Consider the following 15,654-nt stretch of genomic DNA (forward strand, 5'->3'; position numbering starts at 1 on the left):
AAATCTACATCCATTGTCTCTCTCTCAGCTAGGGCTCTGGGTGCAATTTAGGTGCCACCCATCAGATGCCCTGGCTGAGATTTGGAAGACAGCAGTGAGAGAGGTACCATTTTCTTGCTGCTCCAGCTGTGAGTCCAGGCCAAGGATGGTTGTTCGAATGTCCAGTCTCTAGCTTCATGGGTGTCAGGGCACTTCTGAAGCCTGGATTGCAGAACTGGGTACGTTCTCAAATGCAATGGTTCCGGGGGGCGGGGGGGGGGAGGCACGGAGGGGGCCTTCTCCCCCTCCCCTTCTTACTTGATCCCTGGTGGGAAAATGGCAGCTTCCTGGAGACCCAGCCAGAGCCTGCTTCTCCAGCCCTTCCAGTGATGGCGTGAGCAGCATTTCCCTGCATTAAATATCTTCCTGTTTAAAAACTGCAGGAGTCATGTCTATTCCCTGTGTGCAAAGCGCCATCCCTGAACCAATCACTGGGCTGGAGGGAAAGCCACGTGCACATTGCCTAGGCCTTGGGCACATGTCTATCCATGGGGTCTGGGTTAGTCATCTCTGCCAAAAAATATGGACTAAGAAGAATGTTTCCTGAAATTACTATTACTTTAATGTTGCTAAATTACTTTAATATTAATTAAATCACAATTATCAAAGGAAAGGGGGACTGGAGATGAGGCAACCAAAAAACAAGTGTCCACTACACATCCATCCCAGATGTCAGGGTAAGAAGCCCCAGAGGACATAAATGGATAACAAAAGATGCCAAGATTCTGTCCAGGGCAAAATTGTGGTACAGCAGACTCTGCGGTCCTCTTTATTCCCCTTCCTGATTCGAGCATCCAGCCCATGGCCCTGTGTGCTCTGCTTCTGGTCTGCACGTGGGACTCACTCCAGAAGACAACTGTGGGCGACTCCACTCACAGAGCTCACCTTGGCCAGGTGGGCCCTTGACCAATGACTGTCCTATGTGGAGGGATGAAAGGCCAGCTCTCCTGCCTCAGGTGTGGACTAACTCTGGGGTATAATTGCCATTGGAGCACTCCCCTGTGAGATCAGGCTGAGGCTGGGATTTGACCAGAGAACACACCTCTACTTGGCTTCTCCCCCTTCTTGCCCTGTTCCCCAGTCCATGGGAAGACTTCTTTAATAAGTCACCTGCACACGAATCCCCATCTTGGGGCCTGCTTCTGAGGAACCCAGACATACTGAAATGGTCAGAGGTAGTCACAGCAAATGAAAACCTTGGCCTCTACTCTGGCTCATTTGGTCCCCGACATTGTCAGTATTGAGGTGAGTCCCACTTTGAAGCTAGGATTCTGGGTACCAAATGGTTTCCTTCTTTTTAGAAAAGACATTATTACATGGGGAACTTCTATAATTCCTTTTTTGCCATTCAACCAAGATTAAATCCTTGCAAGCCTAAGACAGCATCAATTAGTCTTGGTTTTATTTTCACTGCTCCTTGATTAGAAAATGCTAACAGTTACCAGAGGTGTCCACATAAACCCTAAGCTCCCAAATAAATATTTTAGGAAAGAATTGCTTTCCTTTCATTAACTAAAAAAAAACAAACAAACCACAAACAAACAAAAACAAACAAACAAAACCACTCTGGTAGAGAGAGATGCCCTGAGGCATAGGAGCATCTTGGCAGCTCTGGTACCCACAAAGTTTCCTGGGGAAGGGAGGTAGAGGACACAGCAGAGAAGTAAGCCATGCAGAGTATGCAGCAGGATGGATAGGAGGGCTCCTTTCAGCTCTGCTGATGGACAAGGTGAGCCAGCAGGGGACCACAGGACATTTCCTCACTTATCAAAATGTTTGCCTCATGGCTCCCTTCCAGCTTCCAAAGTTCTCTGCTTCTCCAGGAAGGATGTCCACACAGCTACAGAACACTGAATCTTAGTTCTGAATTTTATTTTTTCATAGAAACCAGAGGGGAATACAAGCAATTTATTTTATTGTGTCTTTTTATTTTTCTGAGAAGTAAGCAAATTCATTGCATTACAAGCAGACACATAAAGACGAAAGGCTGACCTTACAGCGTCCAAAAACAATTCCTGACCCCAGCCAAGATGAACATTGGGAATTTCCTTCTTAAGCAGCAGTTCAAGTGTCCAGATCAGTAACATCTTTGTCTTGGACCCATGCAACCCACAGTCTCTTTATCTCCTACCGAGAGGGACCATTTTGGGGAGATGGTTGTATTGTAAGGAAACCTCTGTTTGCCAAATTGGAGGGTTGGGTAATTACAATTCCAGGATTTCACGTAGGTGGTTTCTTTAATGCCTTCATTTATTTGATGCTTAGTGTAGAAGAAACTTCATTTATGCCATTTCTTTTTCTCTTAGAGAGGCTAAGAGCTCAGTACAGCTAATGGACTATGTATCACTGACTTTAATATGGTCATGGGCAACTTAATACTAAAGCAATGTGATGGTTTGATATTATAAAAAGCATCTATTTTTATTGAGAATAGAAGATCCACTACTAAAGTGCCCATTCAGAAAATAATGTGGCCACTAAAAGGCTCCATTAATAGCCAAAACATACAACGGAGAAAAGAAAGCTTCTTCAATAAATGGTGCTGGGGAAATTGGAAAGCCAAGTGCAAAAGAATGAAACCAGACTGCTATCTGCCACCATATGCCAAAATTAACTCAGAATGGATCAAAGGCCTAAACATAAGACCTGAAACAATAAACTGCATAGAAGAAAGCATAGGTACTATACTTATGGGCCTTGGGTTCTAAGAGGATTTTATAAATTTGACCTCAAAGGCAAGGGAAGCAAAAGCAGAAATAAATGAATGGGACTATATCAAACTAAAAAGCTTCTGTACATCAAAAGAAACCATCAACAAAACAAAGAGGCAATCAACTGAAAGGGAGAAGATATTTGCAAACAATGCCTCTGATAAGGGGCTAATATCCAAGACATACAAGGAACTCATACAACTCAGCAACAAAAAGACAAACAGTCCAATAAAAATAAAATAGGCAGAGGACATGAACAGAAATGTCTCCCAAGAAGACATACAAATGACCAACAGATATATATGAAAAAATGCTCAAGTTTACTAGCTATTAGGGAAATGCAAATCAAAACCACAATGAGATATCACCTTACACCTGTTAGAATGGCTATCATCAACAAGACAAGTCATAACAAGTGTTGGAGAGGCTGTGGAGTAAAAGGAACCCTCAGACTGCTGGTGGGAATGCAGATTGGTACAGACACTATGGAAGGCAGTGTGGATGTTCCTCAAAAAACTAAGAATAGAATTACCATATGACCCAGCAATTCCTCTGCTGGTATCTATACAAAAAAATCTGAAAACATTTATCTGTAAAGATATATGTACTTCAATGTTCATTGCAGCATTATTTACGGAGTCCAAGACATAGAAACAACCAAAGTGTCCTTCGATAGATGATTGGAGAAAGAAGATATGGTATGTATACACAATGGAATACTACTCTGCCAAAAGAAAAGATGAAATAATGCCATTTGTGACAACATGGATGGACCTTGAGATTACTATTATTCAGACAGAAAAAGTCGAGAGCCATATGATTTCACTGATATGTGGGATATAAAACTGAAAGCAACAAAGGAACAAGACAAACAAAGAAACAAAAACTCATAGACACAGACAACAGTTTAGTGGTTACCAGAGGGTAACAGGGGAGGGGGGATGGTACAAGAGGGTAAAGGGATCAAATATATGGTGATGGAGGGAGAACTGACTCTGGGTGGTGAACACACAATGTGATATATGGATGATGTATTACAGAATTGTACACCTGAAATCTATGTAACTTTGCTAACAATTGTCACCCCAATAAATTTAATTTTTTAAAAAAGGCTCCATTATTTTGGTAATTTCTATATATGGTAGTTTCTAAAAAAGAGAGAGGGGGAAGGGGAAAGAGAAGAAAAGAGAGAGAGAGAAAAGAAGCAGGAGGAGCAGGAAGAAAGAGAGAAAGAGAGTGAGAGAGAGAGAGAGAGAGAGAGAGAGAGAGAGAGAGAGAGAGANGAGAGAGAGAGAGAGAGAGAGAGAGAGAGAGAGAGAGAGAGAGAGAATAAAGAAAAACAAGTTTATAACAACTGACTTTTAACCCTGCAGACTATCTCAGCTCTGCCCAATAGAAATACGTAAGTCACATGTATAATTTGAAAGTATCTAGTAATCATATTTAAAAAGTAAAAAGCTAAAAAATAGTTGAAACTAATTTTAATAGCATATTTTATTTAACATAACATTTCTTCACTATCCTAACTTCACCTAATATATTTGAAATGGAAATATCATTCCAACATGTGATTAATATAAAAATGATTAATAAGACATTGCATTCTTTTTCCCCCCTAACTTTTCTAAATCTTCATCATCCATTATGGTGTTTTTTGCACTTGGAACACATCTCAACTTGAGCTTGCCACATTTCAAGCACTCTACAGTCACAGGTGGCCACCGTATTGGACCGTGCAGGTCTATTCCCTGCCTATGCCACTCAACTGAAATTCCTCATGAAACAGGCACCAACGGCCCCTTAATCGTCTAAGTTAAATGGCCTCTGCTCGTACCAAGCCTCCTCCAAAATATCTTTGAAGTCTCTGCTATGTGAGTCACACTAGATTATACCGACTCCTTGAAACTCTCTTCCCCTGGTTTACAAAACCTGACATTCCCAGTTCTCATCCTGTTCCTCCAGTGGTGTATTCACAGTGCTCTCTCACTGTCTTCAAAGCATAAGTTGTCTTCTCTTTCTCAACCTCTCTCTCTCTCTCTCATCGCTCTATCATCTTTATCTACCTCTATCTCTATCTCTATCTCTATCTCTCTCTATCTCTCTTTGAACAGCTCCCAAACCCAAACTCCCAGGCTGGACCTGGTTCCTCAGTTCCAGTCACACATTCCCAGTTGCCTGAAAGACATCGCCACCTAGCATCCCACCAGCACCTAAGACCAGACGTTCTAGACTAACCTTATCTTCTCTTCCCACCCATACCAGCTCTCTTCACTGACATCCTGCTTTGGTTCATGTCACCATCATTACTGAACAAATATATAATGAGCACTTACTATTATATATATCATATATAATATGCATTATACTATATGTGTCCGCTGTGGGGATATAGAAGTGGACAAGCCAGACAAAAATTTGTCGCCATGAAGCTGACATTTTAGCAAGGCCAGCCAAACAATAAAGCCTAATAACTAATTTAAATATATAATATGTTAGAAAGTAATACTCACTATGGAGAAAAATGCAGCAAGATAAGGAGCATGAGAGTGTAGGAGAGGGGTGGTTAGGTAGGCTTCAGCAAGCAGGTGACATTGGAGCAAAGATCAAAGGAGGCCAGAGAGCACACCACGCAATATCTGGGGCTCCTAAGCCGAGAAAGAAGACCCGGTTGGCTGAGTGTGTCCAGTACTTGAAGTTTAAGGAAAGCACCGTGGCTCGAGTGGAATGAGCCGCAGGAGACAGGAAGGAAATGAGATGCAAAGCTAATGGGAGCCCCACGTCGCAGGCCGTCTAGGCCACTGTGAGGGTTTTGGTCACCCCGGCTTGGCATGTAGGGCCAGTCTCTCTCCTTGGAGCTTCTGCTTTCATTCAGGCTCCAGGGCTGACCCTCTTGATGCCTCTTGATCTGTTCCCCACGCCCCACATTATCCAATCCCTCACCACCTTAATTTAACCTTGGTAGGTGACTTCCCTGAAGCACAGCTGTGGTCGTGTCCTCCTCCCCAAGCTGTCCCCAGCACCTTGGCATAAGGTTTAACGCCTCTGGTGACTCAGTGAGTGCCTCCTCCACCATCAGCTGTTCCCTGCTGCCCGACATATGGCTCCCCCTCGCTCCAGCCAGACCGGATTCCTTGCAATGCCCTGTGCCTGCCTAATGAGCTCCCTAACCCCTGTCAATCCCTCCGTTCGGAAAATGTTGAGTCACTTCTCAGTTCAGTGAATAAACCCTATGTCTTCCATGAAGACCTCCCTCAACCAGTCACCATCCCCAACTGGTAGCTTCTTCTTTGAACTCTCATCGCATTTTGTATTTATCTTTGTTAGTGGGTTTGCCTCATTTAGACTCACGTTACAGTTATCTCCTCTCCTAAATTTGTCCAGAAAATGTGCCTTTTTTGGGTCTGTGCAGCCTCCTTAATTCCTAGAGCTGTGCCTCCCACAAATGGGGTACCATGTGTCTGTGGAATATCCTAGTGGATGAATGACTGAATCACGGTTATATAATTAGTTGCTGTGGCATATGGCTGTGTGAGGACAGTGGATGTAGGCATTTTTGTATCTTTCCTTGAATGTCTGTAGTATCTGTTTTATTATTAAAATAAAGTGTTTATAAATATTTTAAATCACTATAAGTCATGATGGGTCATGCATATCAGGCCAGCAATTTAACCTCTCTCAGCTGTAAGAAGGAGGCAGGATTCTTACCTCATAGAGCTGTAGTGAGAAATAATATGAGATTGTATGTGTAAGGTATCACGTGCCTAGCCTGAAGCATGGTAAGTGCTCAGTAAAAGGTAGATATGATGATGACGATGATGATGATGATGATGATGATAATGCTGATGGTAGTAGTAGCGATGACAATAATAACGATTAAAAGAGTTAAAAATGAAATGCTTAAAGAAGAAAGTTCTGTCCAGGTGGTTGACTGACCACAGCTCTCAGTATAAGGTAATTGAGTTTTCCCTTCATCTGATGATATATGCAAAAGCAAAAGTTGTTTGATATATTCATAGATGTTCCCAAGGAGATCACTTGTTCATTCCCACATTTGAGATTTTGAAACCGATAAGTTTCATGCTGGTCCTACAAATGACTGAAAAGGGGACAGTCCAGTTAGCATGGCTATTTGATGTGGTGAACTAGATACAACTAATTTATCTGATGTATGTGCAACTTTTAAAAAGGATCACATTTTTCCTAGAACAATTTTGTAGTTTTTGTTTGTATATTGTAAAATAATTCATGTTTATTATAAAAAGTGGGGAAACAAAAGAAAAGTAAAAAGACCCAAATAATCACATATAATTCCACTAGTTAAAAACAAACACTGTGTACATTTTAAGGTATATTTTTCTGACCTATTTTGTTTTCCCTTCTAATAATTTGGAAAAAATGTAATTCATCCTTTCTTTACTATGTTACTGGTAATGTTAATTTGAATTCATTTTATTTCTAATTATCAGTGGTAAGAATGAAATAGCACCTATTGCCTTTCTCTTATGTAAGTCATGCTATTTAGTACATTATTACTTACTTCCTCCTTTCAACCATTCCAAGCTTTGGTTTATTTAACATGGAATTTTTTACTCCAATTATTATTACTAAAAACGTGTATCTTCTTTTTCAATAATTATTTTTATATTTACATTAAGTTTTAGAACCATATTAGCGATAATTATTTAGATTTACTTACATTTAGCTGATGTCATAGTTCAACACCCATACACTTTTACTGTGTCTTCTCATTCTTAAATTATTTGTTTTGCTTCATCTGTCAATTCAATTTCTTCTTCTTCGGGTAAATTTTTTAGGCAGGGCATGTAGGTAGTTGACTTTCTGAGGTCTAGCATAGCTGGTAATTTTAAAAAATAAACATTAATTTAACTGAATATATAATTATTGGTTCATAAACATTTCCCCTAAAAATTATGTCCATGTTATTCAATGACTTCTTTTCTTTCATGTAACAGAGGAGAAAGAAATCTAATGGCACATTGACATGTATTTATGTGTAGTAATTTCCCTAGATGTTTATATGTTGTTTTTTTTCTTTACCCTTGAAATTCAAAAATATGCATTATTGGTTTATGTAACATATTGGTCTATGTAATAAATCTTGCCTGGTACTTAATGAACCTTTTCCTCCTCTTGTCTAATTAACAGTCACCCTGCTTGGTAGCAGGGTCAGAAATAATAGATTGCAGGGTCTGAAAGCTCTGAGCTATTTCAGTAACTACATAACTGAAAGACAGTGAGATGTGGTGGAAGGAACTCAGCCGGTGGCGTCAGCTCTGCAAATGATCAGTTGCATGACCTTGAACGTGTTACCTGATTTCTCTCCAAGCCTTGGTTTCCTCATCTGTAAGTGGGGATAGGAACAACGTCTTGCAGATTTGTTGTCAGGAATAAACAATGCAATAAGCAGGTCCTCCATAAATCACATCTACTATTCTGCAGTATGTGAAGAGTCATTTCTCCTCTAGGCCAAGGTCATAAAACTTTGGTTCAAGAAAAAGTCAGAGTCTATCTTTGGACTCAGGGTTGCTCTTATTGCTAACTGGAAAGGGTCTTGGAGAGGTGGCTCTATCCTTGAAGGACGAAAATAATCTAGAGAAGCAGAGTGTTGGCCAAGGGCGAGAGTGAATATCAGCAGCTCAAATCCAGTTACAGGAGCATGAACTTGAGCCTTGGGAAGAAGAGAGGGACAAGAAAAGCTGTTTTTCTCTTGGTCTCTGATAGAGGCCTCTTGGCCTTCTCTCGGGGGTTCCTCTTATCCTTGTCCCTTTCGTCGTGACTCAGAACTGTGGACATGGTGTTAGTAGAGTTCATTAGATAGTTGAGCGTCACCACATAAAGAGTGGTCCATGGGCCAGCAGCTTTGGCATCACCAAGGAGCTTGTCAAAAATGCAGAATCTCAGGTCCCACCCTAGAGTCCCTGCATCAGAATTTGCATTTGAATGAGATCCCCAAGGGATACAGGTTCGTGTCCAAGTTTGAGAAGTTCTAGTCTAGCCCACATGTTGGTCAGAACTGAAGTTTTAGGTGGCTTCCTTGTCACTCATCAGTGATTTTATTTTCATGCCATTTAAAAATAGAAATGAAAGCACAGCTGAAGTTTCTAGAAGAAAGTAAGGTATATAGAATTTTTTAAATGTAGGATAAAGTCAGTGGTTTCCCATGCACTCAATTCTACTGAGTTGGGACAGGGTCTGGCCCTCCTCCCTGAGGACAACTTAACCTGCTTTTCTGCCCTTGAGCACTTAGCTGGCAAAGGTCATTCTTCTCAGAACATGTTCTCAGACTCTCTGCTTGGCCACAGTAGTGACAACACAACTGCTGAGAGCCACAATCACACCACCCATGGCTTTTAGGGCTCCCCTGCACCCGTACCTAATTCTGGGGGATCACACTTTGACCATAGGCTTGGTCACAAAACAAAAACTGACACCTGCTGCTTCTGTAGATGGTCTGTGGCCCCAGCTTTGGCCTCGTTCTGGGTCCCAGGTCCTCCCTCGCCTCTTCTCCAGACATACTCTGGGAATGTACAACCCCAGTTCAGGCCACCAGCCCCTGGCCAGAGCCAGAGGTGATGTAGACACTGGGTAGCAACTCCAAAACTTTATGTTGGCTTCTAGGACTCCAGAATCCTGAAGGATGTTCTGAGCTTTGAGGCCTCCAAGCTTATGAGGTACAAGCTCTTCTCTAGGCCTAATCTATCTGTCCAACTTGAATTCCCAGAGGTAAAATAGTATGTGGCTGAAGTGAGGGGACTACATCCATTCCGGGACGTTCCGCAGTCCTCAAATGGCTTTCCTCATCAGCTACATACGGTCAAGGGATGCGTAGGTCCTGTCCATTTTTGTATCTAGAGCACCCACTAGAATGTCTGTCACATAATAGGCACTTGATATATATTTGAACTTAAACCTCAGTGCAACAAAGAGCCTACACGATGTTAGACTGCAATGAGTTTAGTGAGAAATAAATCTAATGCCCAAATCATTGGTCATATCCTCATAGGAGAACATCATAATTCTTCTCTGCTATAGACTATTGCTTTCTTCTTGCATTCATGAGGATGAAAACATCTCCATGGGTTTGATGGGCCATTTGGTGGAGGGAAGTAAGGCCCCTTGGGCACATTCTGGGGAGGGCGAGCGTAGAAAGCACTGGGGCAAAATGGAGTGGGGGAACGTGAAGACTTCCAGATCGCCTAGGGAGAGGGATAGGATGGCCTGGGGGTGGGAGGAATGGGAGAGAAGCTGGCAGCGATAAGACCAGTTCCGGGAAACAAAAGAGGACCCAGCAACAGAGCAGGAGACCAAGAGCTTGAAGACACAAGTCAGGCTTAGGTCAGGGCGCAGGCTTAGGTCAGGGTGGTGCAATATTCTAAGGGGACTCCACCCCATCACTTCTTAGCGTGAAGGAAAGTCAGCCGAGTGCCATAATCTTGTGATAGGGTGTCTCATAAAAAGGGAGCTGTGTTCATCTGACGTTTGGGTGGATGAGAGAGAGAGAGAGGCAGAGAGGGGTCCAGGAAGGCAAGCTGCTGAGCACTGAACGTCCGAATAAGTCCCTGGGACGTGGCCGGGTGGGCAGAACGCAGGGCTCCACCAGGAACCTACCGTAACCCTGGAGTGGGCGCAAGATGGTTCCTGACTGTGGGATGTGGGACGAGCCAGTGAGCATCACGCTGAAAGAAAGGCGGGATCCCAAAGGCTGCAAGAGTTACAGACACCTGGTTGTTGTCACATGGATTGCATAAGATTTTGCCCCATTGATGGAGCCACCTCTGGCTTTGGAGGGAGTAAATCTTTAGTCCGTGGAAGCTGTGAGCACATGACAGAGTTTTAGCCCCAGTGTTGTAAAACCTCCCTGGAGATTCCTGGACGAAAGTGAAAACTGTCACTATAAAATAACAAATGAACCAGAATAACCAGGGTTGGATGACCTCCACAAGTCGCCTGGGCTGCTTCCCCGTGATAACAAAGCCCTCCCCCGATAAAGGCAGACGTACTGATCATCCCATGAGCCTTCTGGCCCAGAAGCCCACCCACCCTGGAGAAGAGGGGGTTTTTCAAAGAAACCCACCTGAATTGGGCTTTGTGGCTCTATGGAAAAATGGGAATATTCACAGCAATGCAGTGAGGAAAAATAAATGATTTTAGCACTTGGAGAGAATGACTTCTGAGAAAAATTATACATAAAAAACCAGATGGTTCTTTTGTTTCCAATAGCTGACAATAAATTCTCTATTTTCCTGTTCTGCAGAATTGAAATTGATTGAAATTGGCATTTTTTTATCATGAGTCAGTTGACAAGGAAATTGAGAAAACAAAACAATGGGTGCTAGGGGTTTTTTTTCTTTATTTCTTTCCAAACAAGTAAGTCCAGGGGTTCAGATAAGCTTTGGGGGTGGGGGGGAGAGAAAGAGAGAGAGAGAGAGAGAGAGAGAGAGAGAGAGAGAGAGAGAAGGAGGAGGAGGAGGAGGAGGAGGAGAAAAAGAAGGGAGGGGGGAGGGGGAGAGGGAGAAGAGAGAAGTCAGTGGTATGTTATTAGAAGCCACCAGCAGCTGCCTTCTCAAGCTGCTATGCAAATTTGTGGGCACACACTATCCAGCTGCTGCACATCTGGAATTTCTGATTTGTCCCTCTGGAGCTCCATGCAAAATAGCAAAAAACCACCTTTGGTTTTCTGACCCATGTGGTTTCATAGCCTTTTCCAGACTTGAGCTGTGGAAAATTGCTGCTCTTGGCTTGAAAGTTACAGTTTAGCAAGTGGTGTGTTTCAGGGGAACTGGTGGGCCAGAAGATTGATTTGCTTTTGCTGCCTCCTGGGGCTCTCCATCAGCCACTTGGCTCCCAGAGTCACCCGTCTGAGTGTCGCAATGCACACCAGGGGCGAGGAAGAATGTGGCACAAATGTCACCAGTCAGAATGGCCTCAGTATGGATGTTGTCTGGTTCATGCATTTTCCCCCAAATCCCCATCATGTATACAGAAAAGGTGATGGGGGACATTCGTATCTTCCACTGACCACCAAATGCCTCCTGTCTTGGAGACCTGGGGCTGGTGGCACTTTGGTGTGTCTTGCTTCTCCCAACCACTTGACCCATCCGATATGCTTCTGCCAGGTCTGCTGATGAACATGAACAACGAGGCTTCAGTGGCCAGTAGGGAACCCACTGACCGACTAATTGAACTTAACTCGTTTCTCTAAACACAATATACATATAAGAGAAAGGTCACTGGGCTCTAAATGTAGTGAATTAGCTTAGTAAAGAGTCCCTTTCCCACCCCTAAGTACTAATGAGTCCTACAGGATGTTGAATTGTCCATATAGAAATGGGGTGGAATTTTTTGGTGCAGCTGGAGAGACTAGTGCATAGATTTAAATAAGTAAATATATACTGTCGGTCTTTGTCCCAAGGTACAACACTGAGGGCCAAGGCATTTTCCTGATCATTAAAGCACTTTGTGGCATGGTGTTTTCTTTGATGCAAAGTGGTAAATGAAAATTTAAAAAGCAAATGGACTCCCAGTCTCCAGCTTTGCATGGTGCTCAGTTTGTGCATTAGCACAGGTTCCAGCCCCATACCCCCATGGAAGCTTGCCTCAGTTTCCCTTCTGTGAACTCCTGCCATATCCACCATCTGCGTCCCTCATTTTGCATGGAACATTTGCTGACTCTGATAATAAGAATTACAACAACAACAACCACCTTCCTAGGTATTCTTTCAATTTTTTCTCAACTCTCCTGTAAGGCCCTGGAGGGCAGATTTGTGCCCTTTGGATCCCCACCATCAAGTTCAGGGCCCTCCTCACAGAAGGTCTTAAAATAATCTAATTATGCAGAACGAGTCATATATGCATGGATATATAGCCCACCCCAAAGGAGGACGGGGATCTTGCAGCAGGAAAAGACAGGGACAGCAGCTGAGTTTAGAAAACACTTGCTGATGTCTTCTTGGGATCATGGCTCCAAGTGACTGTAACAGAGAAGGAGCTCCTTCCAGAGGTAAATGGAATTGTGCGGGCACTTCGCCATCTTCACTGTGAACTATAGGCATGGATACAGGACGTGGAGAAAATCTGAGCAGCCACAGGAATTGGGGCTTTAAAAGCATAACCTAGCTATAGATTATGGAGAGAAAAAGGCTGGTATACTGGAACGAGCTGATATATCAAAAAAAAAATGGCAGGCATTTTGAGAGCCAGTTGTTAAATCATTGGTAACTTGACACAGGCGATGGTGAGAGTATTTACACCATGGAAATCAGCAAACATTACAAACTAGCCCCCTCCCACTGCATCCTTCCCAGAGGGGTGGTTTACCAGGACACTACTGCTAGCAGCTGGCCATCATGTAGATGGGCAAGAGAATTTTTAAGCAAAAGCTTCAAACTGAAAGTCACCTTAACTGCCTTATTGCACATAGCACCATCCTCTGCCAACAGTGGTCTATGTGTCCCAGGAGCGAAGGCTGGACATTACCTGTCACTGAGAATCTTTGGTCACTCTGGGTCCTGTCACCTGCATCTTCCCACCTGACACCACTTAGTGTCATGGCTTTTCTTATAAAGAATTACAATATGCACACACATATAATACACATTTTGAGTTTGTAAATTTATTTTATTAATGGACTCACAGAGCACTGCATATGACTTAGATTCACCATTGTTCCCAGTAGGGGTCCCCCAATGGGAAAGAAACAAAACCAGGAATACCTGCAGATGGCCTGAATCTCCCTGCCTTCTTCTTGGACTTTTGCTGCCTTTTGTTTGCTGTTCTCTATCCGTAATGCTCCCCTAGTTGACCTTATCTAGCCCCATGACATTAATGACTGTTGTACACTGATTGCACCCAAAGCCAGCTATGGTTTCTCTCCTGAGCTCCAGACCCATATCGAACTTCCTCGTTGACATCCCCACTAGGCTATCCAATGGGTGGCTGAAACCGTTCAAAGGGTTAAGTTAGCTCATGTCACTCCTCTGCTTCCCGTGGCTTCTCACCTCCACCTGGAAAGTTCTTTCACCAGCTATCTTCATGGCTTCCTCCTTCACCTCCTCCAAGTCTTTATCAAAGGCCCCTTGTAAAAGAGGCCTTCCTTGACCACCTTATTTTAAATCACAACCTCCCTTCACATTCCCTATACCTTCCCTTATCCCCTACCTCCCATCACCTGTTAACACTGAGATCTTACTGACTTGCCTGTTTCTTCCACTAGAATGTAAACTCCCCAAGGGCAAGGGCTTTAGCCCAATTTGTTCGCTGTTGTATTCTTAAGACTTGGTACAGGGCAAAGCACATAGCAGGGGCTCAATAAATGCTTGTTGAATGAATAAATGAAAATCTTGGTTTCTGTCCTCAAACCTGCCCCTCTCCCTGTCTTCATCTCTGTTAATGGTCCCATCGTGTCACTCAGTAGCTCATGATAAAACCCTGAGCTACCCTTACCTTCAACACCCAACCCATTGGCAAGTGCCGACAGCTCTACCATCAAAATACGTCTTGTATCTGACCACCACTTGCCTTCACTTCCCCGCAGCTACCATAGTCCAAGCCATTCTCATCCTAACTGCACAACTGCAATCACTTATTACCTGGTCTTCCTGCTTCCAGGTTCACCCCTCCTTCCAGATCCTTCATGCCCACCCTTTCACACACACATTACCAGAATGATCTTTTAAACATGTCAAACAGAACACATGACTCCTCTACTGAAAACCTCCCAAAGGCTTCTCACCACATTTAAAATAAAATCCACACTCCCTAACCTAGCCATTGCTGCTGACTCTTCCAGACTCATCTCTGCCACCCTCCCAATTGTTCCCTTTCCTCCAACAGTATGTATTACGTGCTCTCCCTGTGCCAGGGCTGTTCAAGGCGTTTGGGACACACGATGGAGCAAAAGGCAAAAATATGTATGCTCTTAGGGAGCTTCAATTCTACCAACGGAAAATAAACAGCAAGCAATAAACGTGACAATTGATAATATAGTATATAAGAAGATGATGAGTGCTACGGAAAATAAAGAGAAATTGGAGAAGAACTGGAATTGTTGAGTTTGGGCCAGCGAGAACAGGTTGCAGTGTTAATAGGTCTGCACTAAGGAGGCAAGACACGAGCAAAGATGAGGGAGGGAGGTGAGCCCCCCTAGTCTTCTTGCAAACTGGGGTGGGCTTGTACTGTTTCAATTCAACTAAGCTGGAACTCCATGTCTTATAATTCCCCTCCATGCAGAGTTCCAGGTTAGCATGGTCCACAGTGCGCTTGAGATTTGGAAGCAGAAATGAAACTGCAGCATCATTTTTTTTTTTTTTGCTGGGAAGGTTGGCGCAGGGCTCCAGGTGCTATTACAGCTCACTCGCATTGATGCTCATCTGCTGGCTCATTTTGTTGGCCAGCAGCTGAGCCATAACTCCTTCAGTTCCCGCAGGACATCTCCCCGCAGCAGCTCCAGCTCCTGGCCACATGCACACTTAGCCCCATGACAAAGGGCACCAAGGTTGGAGGCCTGAAGGCATTAAGAGACCGATTAGGCTCCAGCTCATCCTTGCAGTTCCCAGCTTGTCCTTCTGTCCCTCACTTCATGACCATCTTGCCTTCTTAACTTCCTACCCTACTGACCTCGGGATGGAGCACGAGATGCAGAATCAACAGCCTTGTGTCCACTAGTCAACTGTTTTTTATGGAATATATTACTCTCTGAAGTTACATGTTTTATTTAGTTGATTACTTGTTTACCAGGGCCTAGCCTATTCATTGTTCTGTCTCCAGTGCCTAGAAAATAAACTGCACCTGGTAGAAATGAAAACAATAATGACTGAACAAATGTATTTGATGTCTTCTATTTTGGGTATCTATCAACAGATTTCTGAATGCCAAGGTAAGCTAA

General features: G+C 43.4%; 1 long non-coding RNA gene across 1 annotated transcript in view; it reads right to left on the reverse strand.

Moving 5' to 3' along the window:
- LOC109392030 (uncharacterized) overlaps positions 1-15,654 on the reverse strand; it is a 93,517-nt gene that overhangs the window by 30,856 nt on the left and 47,007 nt on the right. The window contains exon 2 of the long non-coding RNA XR_002125981.1: positions 7,447-7,605. This is a non-coding gene — a long non-coding RNA (uncharacterized LOC109392030). The remainder of the gene's footprint in view (positions 1-7,446; positions 7,606-15,654) is intronic.

Source organism: Hipposideros armiger, unplaced genomic scaffold (assembly GCF_001890085.2).
Source record: "Hipposideros armiger isolate ML-2016 unplaced genomic scaffold, ASM189008v1 scaffold_311, whole genome shotgun sequence".
NCBI classification, from domain to species: Eukaryota; Metazoa; Chordata; class Mammalia; order Chiroptera; family Hipposideridae; genus Hipposideros; species Hipposideros armiger.